We start from the raw sequence: 8,857 nt of genomic DNA on the forward strand, positions 1-8,857 counted from the left end.
AATTATCGTACTTTTTAATTATCGCAATTTTATTTTATCGCATTTTTATTATTCGCAATTTCATTATCGTTATTTACTTTACGCTTTAATTTAAGTCTTGTATTTATTTTATATTTTACATTAGGTTTTAACTGCGACTAAAATCTTAAAATCGACAAACCGATCATTAAACGGTAAAAACCCCCCTTTATAATAATAATATTACTTATATATATGTTTGTATTTTTATAAAAGTAAACTAATATAGCGTTGAGCTTTGTTTAAAGATTTCCCTGTGGAACGAACCGGACTTACTAAAAACTACACTACTGTACGATTAGGTACACTGCCTATAAGTGTTGTAGCAAGGTTTAAGTATATCCATTCTATAAATAAATAAATATCTTGTGTAAAATTGTATCGTATTTAATAGTGTTTTCTGCTAAAATTAATAACTATTTTATATACACCTCGCTTCACATCACCATGCTTGTATGATATTATGTAAAAACTGCATTCAAGAAACTTATTTTTGATGTAATATATTGTTATTGTAAACCATTATGTAATGGTTGTGTGTAAACGGTATATTTTAGATTATCATTATTTGATAATCTTCGTAATGCTTTTTAAACCTTTATCGATAAAATAAAGGTTATGGTTGTTTTAAAAATGAATGCAGTCTTTGAAAAACGTCTCATATAGAGGTCAAAACCTCGCGACGAAATCAATTAATATGGAACGTTTATAATCAACATGAACGGGACATTTCAGTTGGTATCAGAGCGTTGGTCTTAGAGAACCAGAAAATTGTATTAGTGTGCCTTACCGAGTTTGTTAGGATGCAGTAGTGAGTCTGGACTTCGACCGTGTTTTTCTTCAAAAACGATTGCTTAACATTTTTTTTGTTGGAAACTATATATTATTAACATGTAAATATTATGTGATATATTAATCTCTTAACGTGTTTGATATTGTGTGATAGATGTCTACCTCTAGTACAAATCCCATCGACTCACCTAATAATAATGAAGAGTCGAATATACTTTGGGAAGATTCACAAATTCCTGAAGAGGAGGAACCGGAAGAAGAGGAACCGGAAGAGGAGGAATCAGAAGAGGAAGAACCGAAAGAAAAAGAGGTTTCGGAGGAAGAAATATTGATACCTATAGTAAATCGATTAAATAAAAGAAAATTTTCAACCAACGGATCAAAGTTAATAATGGTCAATGGTGTTTCCGCAAAGGAAGCAAAATATTGGGAAGATTACCAATTTTCCGATGAATCGGGTCCCGATGAGGATTTCGATGATGTTATAGAAATTACCTCGACCCAATTTAATAAAGCGAAAGAAAATAATAAGGGAAAAGGTATAAAAATAGAGAAACCCGATTCCAACCCCGATGAACTTTATATGTATCGACAACATCCGTATTTCCTAAAATGTAACAATGATCCGGGAACCTCTAAACCACCAGGTTTTTCTAAACTATTATGGAAAACAACGGCTCGTATTAGAGGAACACCATATATTCCTAGAAAATTAGGAAAACGAACCAAGTCCGAAGAAGAAGAAACCAGTGATTCAGATTAGAGGGTTGTAATCATGTTGTATATTATATGTATTGTAGTGTGCTTGTACTTTTATGTTCTATGTAAAAAATTGCTTGTATTATTTGTTAATTATCTTTTATGAATATAATCCTTGTCTATTTTACAGTATAAAAACAAAATGGACGTTAAGGGTAGACAACCGAATATTTTAGAAGATCTACCAGAGGATATGATTGAAGAAATCTTGTCTAGAGTCTGTCAGAATTCATCAGCACAATTAATTATGGCAAAATTAACTTGTCAAACATTTGAAAGACTTTTCAGAAATGCCTTAGTTTATAAAAGGCTTTCCTTTGATAGGTGGGGTATATCACATTGGATAGACCGTAAGTTACGCCGTGTTTACTTTAAAGCGTTAAATGCGGGGAACCCAAATGCAATTTTACGCTACGGGTTAAGAACCTATTTTGACTCAACATAGGATTTCGTGAATTAGAAAGAGCTTCTAACATGCAACATAAAGAAGCATGTTATGCTTACGGGTTAGCGATGTTCGCTTCTTACCAAAGTGAGAAAAAGAACATCGGATTGCAACTTTTAAATAAAACCTTCCCACAAGTGACGGATTCAGTAGTTGGGGTGAGAAACAATGTTTTTAGATTATTACGGGGCTGTTGGACATTACGAAACCCTCTTCCTTTTGACGACATTACAACAAGCTGCCTAGCCAATGGTCATAACGGTTATTTTTCACAAGACCAAGGATGGGAAGTCGTCTTAGTAAAACCAGAATGCATGACTTGTTTCTGGACTTATGAATTGCGTGTCTTTATTTCCTTTGCTGAACAACTTGCGTATTAACTAGATTTATCTTCAAAACTGTCCTGTATCATAGTGTACTATATTTCATGTTATATGTAATATAGCGAAGTTGTAAGTTTGAAGAATATTTGTATGTGATATATTATTATAATCAGTTTTTCATATGGAATTGTAGTAGTTGAATTGTATATTAGCTACTAAGTATGAACTTAACGGGTAGGTAGTACCCGAATTTAAACTTATAAAACGCTAATATGAAGAAAAAGCTTTTATAAATGAGTTCATATTATGCTACGAAATACTATTGACTACTCTTAATATTCTGTATGATTAACTCGATTCAGTTGGCTATTTTGAAGGAAATGGCACCGACTACTTGACACACCATGAATATGAGCGAAGAGGAATTTCGTACCTTTCTTGCTGCAAACATAGCCGTAGTACAGGCTGCGCTACATACCAACAATAAATCTGAGTCTAGCAATGCAGCTAACGGCGCAAGAAATCGTGTATGATGCTCCTACAAAGAATTCACTGCCTGCAAACCTTTGGAATTTGATGGAACCGAAGGACCAATTGGATTGAAACGGTGGACCGAGAAAGTCGAATCGGTGTTTGCCATACGTAAGTGTACTGAAGAGGACAAAGTTAAGTACGCTACGCATATCTTCACAGGTACTGCGTTAACGTGGTGGAACACCTATCTTGAACAGGTAGGACAAAATGCTGCTTACGCACTACCGTGGTCGGCATTCAAGCAATTGATGAACGAGCAGTACCGTCCTAGAAACGAAGTCAATAAACTCAAGGCAGAACTTAGAGAGTTACGAACACAAGGGTTCGACGTTACCACATATGAACGACGATTCACAGAGTTGTGCCTATTGTGTCCGGGAGCATTCGAAGATGAAGAAGAGAATATCGACGCGTTTGTAAAAGGGTTACCAGTAAGGATTCAAGAAGATGTGAGTTCATACGAGCCCGCTTCTATACAGAAGGCAAGTCGAATGGCTCATAAACTCATAAATCGGATTAAGGGAAGAATTAAAGAGCAGGCGGTCGAAGAAGCCAACACGAAACAACTCAAGAGGAAGTGGGAGGAAAATGGTAACAAGAGTCACCAGTACAACAACAACAACAACAATTACAACCACAATCGCAACAATTATCCCAACAACCACAACAACAATTGCAACAATAACCGCAATCCTAACAATAACTACAACAAACATCCCAACAACAACAACAACTACAACAACCGTTTCAACAACAATAACAATCCCAACAACAACCTCAATAACAACAACGGCAACAAAAACCAAAAACATCCATGTCATAGGTGTGAAGAAAATCATCAGGGGTTTTGCACGACATTTTGCAACAGGTGTAAAATAAATGGTCATAACGCAACAAAGTGTGAGGTCTACAGACCAAAGTTTAACAGAACTAAAGGAACAAATAATGTCGGAACAAGTAATGCCGAAACGAATAGTGTTGGAGCAAGTAATACCAACGCTGTTTGTTATAAATGTGAAAAACCGGGCCACATTATTAGAAATTGCCCGAATCAGGGGAATACTAATGGACAGGGCCGTTGAATAGTTTTCAATATTAATGCGGCAGAAGCACAGGAAGACCCGGTGCTTGTTACGGGTACGTTTCTTATTGACGATAAATCTGCTTATGTTTTATTTGATTCGGGTGCGTATAGAAGCTATATGAGTAGAGATTTTTGTGCTAAATTAAGTTGCCCATTGACGCCTTTGGATAGTAAATTTTTACTCGAATTAGCAAACGGTAAATTAATTTCAGCAGATAATATATGTCGGGAGAGAGAAATTAAACTGGGGATGAAACGTTTAAAATTGATTTAATACCAGTTGAGTTAGAGAGTTTTGATATAATAATTGGTATGGACTGGTTGAAAAAGGTGAGAGTAGAGGTCGTTTGTTACAAAAATGCGATTCGCATTATGCGTGAAAAAGGAAAACCTTTAATGGTGTACGGAGAAAAGAACAACGCGAAATTAAATCTTATTAGTAGTTTGAAGGCGCAAAAATTAATAAGAAAAGGTTGTTACGTCATTATAGCACACATCGAGGAAGTTAAACCTGAAGAAAAGAACATCGGTGATGTTCCCGTCGCAAAAGAATTTTCCGATGTATTTCCGAAAGAATTACCGGGATTACCCCCACATCGATCCGTTGAATTTCAAATAGATCTTGTACCAGGAGCTGCACCAATAGCTCGTGCTCCTTACAGACTCGCACCCAGCGAGATGAAAGAACTGCAAAGCCAATTACAAGAACTTTTAGAGCGTGGTTTCATTCGACCAAGCACATCACCGTGGGGAGCTCCTGTTTTGTTTGTCAAGAAGAAAGATGGTACATTCAGGTTATGTATCAACTACCGAGAGTTGAACAAACTTACCATCAAGAACCACTACCCACTATCGAGAATCGACGACTTATTTGATCAACTACAAGGCTCGTCTGTTTATTCGAAGATCGATTTACGTTCTGGATATCATCAAATGCGGGTGAAGGAGGATGATATTCCAAAGACTACTTTTAGGACGCGTTACGGTCATTACGAGTTTATGGTTATACCGTTTGGATTGACTAACGCACCAGCTGTGTTCATGGACCTCATGAACCGAGTGTGTGGGCCATATCTTGACAAGTTTGTCATTATTTTCATCAATGACATAGTTATTTACTCGAAGAATGATCAAGAGCACGAAGAACATTTGAGAAAAGTGCTAGAGTTGCTGAGAAAAGAAAAACTGTACGCTAAGTTTTCAAAGTGTGCATTTTGGTTGGAAGAAGTTCAATTCCTCGGTCACATAGTGAACAAAGAAGGTATTCAGGTGGATCCAGCAAAGATTGAAACCGTTGAAAAATAGGAAACCCCGAAAACTCCGAAACACATACGTCAGTTTTTTAGGACTAGCTGGTTACTACAGAAGGTTCATCCAAGACTTTTCCAGAATAGCAAAACCCTTGACTGCATTAACGCATAAAGGGAAGAAATTTGAATGGAAAGATGAACAAGAGAAAGCGTTTCAATTGTTAAAGAAAAAGTTAACTACGGCACCTATATTATCATTACCTGAAGGGAATGATGATTTTGTGATATATTGTGACACCTCAAAGCAAGGTCTCGGTTGTGTATTAATGCAACGAACGAAAGTAATTGCTTATGCGTCTAGACAATTGAAGATTCACGAACAGAATTATACGACGCATGATTTGGAATTAGGCGCGGTTGTTTTTGCATTAAAGACTTGGAGGCACTACTTATATGGGGTCAAAAGTATTATATATACCGACCACAAAAGTCTTCAACACATATTTAATCAGAAACAACTGAATATGAGGCAGCGTAGGTGGATTGAATTGTTGAATGATTACGACTTTGAGATTTGTTACCACCCGGGGAAGGCAAATGTCGTAGCCGACGCCTTGAGCAGAAAGGACAGAGAACCCATTCGAGTAAAAGCTATGAATATAATGATTCACACTAACCTTACTACTCAAATAAAGGAGGCGCAACAAGGAGTTTTAAAAGGGGGAAATTTAAAGGATGAAATACCCAAAGGATCGGAGAAGCATCTTAATATTCGGGAAGACGAAACCCGGTATAGGGCTGAAAGAATTTAGGTACCAAAATTTGGAGATATGAGAGAAATGGTACTTAGAGAAGCTCATAAAACCAGATACTCAATACATCCTGGAACGGGGAAGATGTACAGGGATCTCAAGAAACATTTTTGGTGGCCAGGTATGAAAGCTGATGTTTCTAAATACGTAGGGGAATGTTTGACGTGTTCTAAGGTCAAACTGGAGCATCAGAAACCATCATGTCTACTTCAACAACCCAAAATCCCGGAATGGAAATGGAAAAATATTACCATGGATTTCATCACTAAATTGCCAAGGACTGCAAGTGGTTTTGATACTATTTGGGTAATAGTTGATCATCTCACCAAATCAGCACACTTCCTGCCAATAAGAGAAGATGACAAGATGGAGAAGTTAGCACGACTGTATTTGAAGGAAGTCGTCTCCAGACATGTAATACCAATCTCTATTATCTTTGATAGAGATGGCAGATTTATTTCAAGATTCTAACAGACATTACAGCAAGCATTAGGAACTCGTCTAGACATGAGTACTGCCTATCATCCATAAACTAATGGGCAGAGTGAAAGGACGATACAAACGCTTGAGGACATGCTACGAGCATGTGTTATTGATTTCGGAAACAGTTGGGATCGACATCTACTGTTAGCAGAATTTTCATACAACAACAGCTACCATTCAAGCATTGAGATGGCACCGTTTAAAGCACTTTATGGTAGAAAGTGCAGGTCTCTGATTTTTTGGAGTGAAGTGGGGGATAGACAGATTACGGGTCCGGAGATAATACAAGAAACTACCTAGAAGATCATCCAAATTCAACAACGGTTGAAAACTGCCCAAAGTCGACAAAAGAGCTACGCTGACATTAAAAGAAAAGATATAGAATTTGAAATTGGAGAGATGGTCATGCTTAAAGTTGCACCTTGGAAAGACGTTGTTCGATTTGGTAAACGAGGGAAATTAAATCCAAGGTATATTGGACCATTCAAGATTATTGATCGTGTCGGACCAGTAGCTTACCGACTTGAGTTACCTCAACAACTCGCGGCTGTACATAACACTTTCCATGTCTCAAATTTGAAGAAATGTTTTGCTAAAGAAGATCTCACTATTCCGTTAGACGAAATCCAAATCAACGAAAAACTTCAATTCATCGAAGAACCCGTCGAAATAATGGAACGTGAGGTTAAAAGACTTAAGCAAAACAAGATACCAATTGTTAAGGTTTAATGGAATGCTCGTAGAGGACCCGAGTTCACCTGGGAACGAGAAGATCAGATGAAGAAGAAATACCAGCACTTATTTCCAGAAGATACGTCAACACCTCCAACTGCTTAAAATTTCGGGACGAAATTTATTTAACGGGTAGGTACTATAGTGACCCGAAATTTCCATGTTTATATATATTAAATGAAATTGATATTTACATGATTAAGTGTTTCCAACATGTTAAGCAATCAAACTTGTTAAGACTTGATTAATTGAAATAGGTTTCATATAGTCAATTGACCACCCAAGTTGACCGGTAATTCACGAACGTTAAAACTTGTAAAAACTATATGATGACATATATATGATTATATATATAGTTAACATGATATTATGATAAGTATCTCATTAGGTATTTTAACAATGAGTTATATACATAAAATTGTGATTATTGAATTAAGAAACTCAGAACGATATATATAACGATTATCGTTATAACAACGTCTTACTAATTACATATGAATCATATTAAGATATTGTTACACTATGTTTAATCATGATAAATGATAAGTAAACATGTCATTATGTATATTAACAATGAACTACATATGTAAAAACAAGACTACTAACTTAAGGATTTCGAAACGAGACATATATGTAACGATTATCGTTGTAACAACATTTAACTGTATATATATCATACTAAGATATATTAATATATCATAATATCATGATAATGTAATAATTTAACATCTCATTAGATATAATAAACATTGGGTTAACAACATTTAACATGATCGTTAACTTAAAGGTTTCAAATCAACATTTACATGTAACGACTAACGATGACTTAACGACTCAGTTAAAATGTATATACATGTAGTGTTTTAATATGTATTCATACACTTTTGAAAGACATCAAGACACTTATCAAAATACTTCTACTTAACAAAAATGCTTACAATTACATCCTCGTTCAGTTTCATCAACAATTCTACTCGTATGCACACGTATTCGTACTCGTACAATACACAACTTTTAGATGTATGTACTATTGGTATATACACTTCAATGATCAGCTCTTAGTAGCCCATGTGAGTCACCTAACACATGTGGGAACCATCATTTGGAAACTAGCATGATATATCTCATAAAATTACAAAAATATTAGTAATCATTCATGACTTATTTACATGTAAACAAAATTACACATCCTTTATATCTAATCCATATACCAACGACCAAAAACACCTACAAACACTTTAATTCTTCAATTTTCTTCATCTAATTGATCTCTCTCAAGTTCTATCTTCAAGTTCTAAGTGTTCTTCATAAATTCTATAAGTTCTAGTTTCATAAAATCAAGAATACTTCCAAGTTTGCTAGCTTACTTCCAATCTTGTAAAGTGATCATCCAACCTCAAAAAATCTTTTTTATTTACAGTAAGATATCTTGCTAATACAAGGTAATACTCATATTCAAACTTTGATTCAATTTCTATAACTATAACAATCTTATTTCGAGTGGAAATCTTACTTGAACTTGTTTTCGTGTCATGATTCTGCTTCAAGAACTTTCAAGCCATCCAAGGATGCTTTGAAGCTAGATCTATTTTTCTCATTTCCAGTAGGTTTATCCACAAAGCCTG

The sequence above is a fragment of the Rutidosis leptorrhynchoides genome, chromosome 4, assembly GCF_046630445.1.
Source record: "Rutidosis leptorrhynchoides isolate AG116_Rl617_1_P2 chromosome 4, CSIRO_AGI_Rlap_v1, whole genome shotgun sequence".
Lineage (NCBI taxonomy): Eukaryota > Viridiplantae > Streptophyta > Magnoliopsida > Asterales > Asteraceae > Rutidosis > Rutidosis leptorrhynchoides.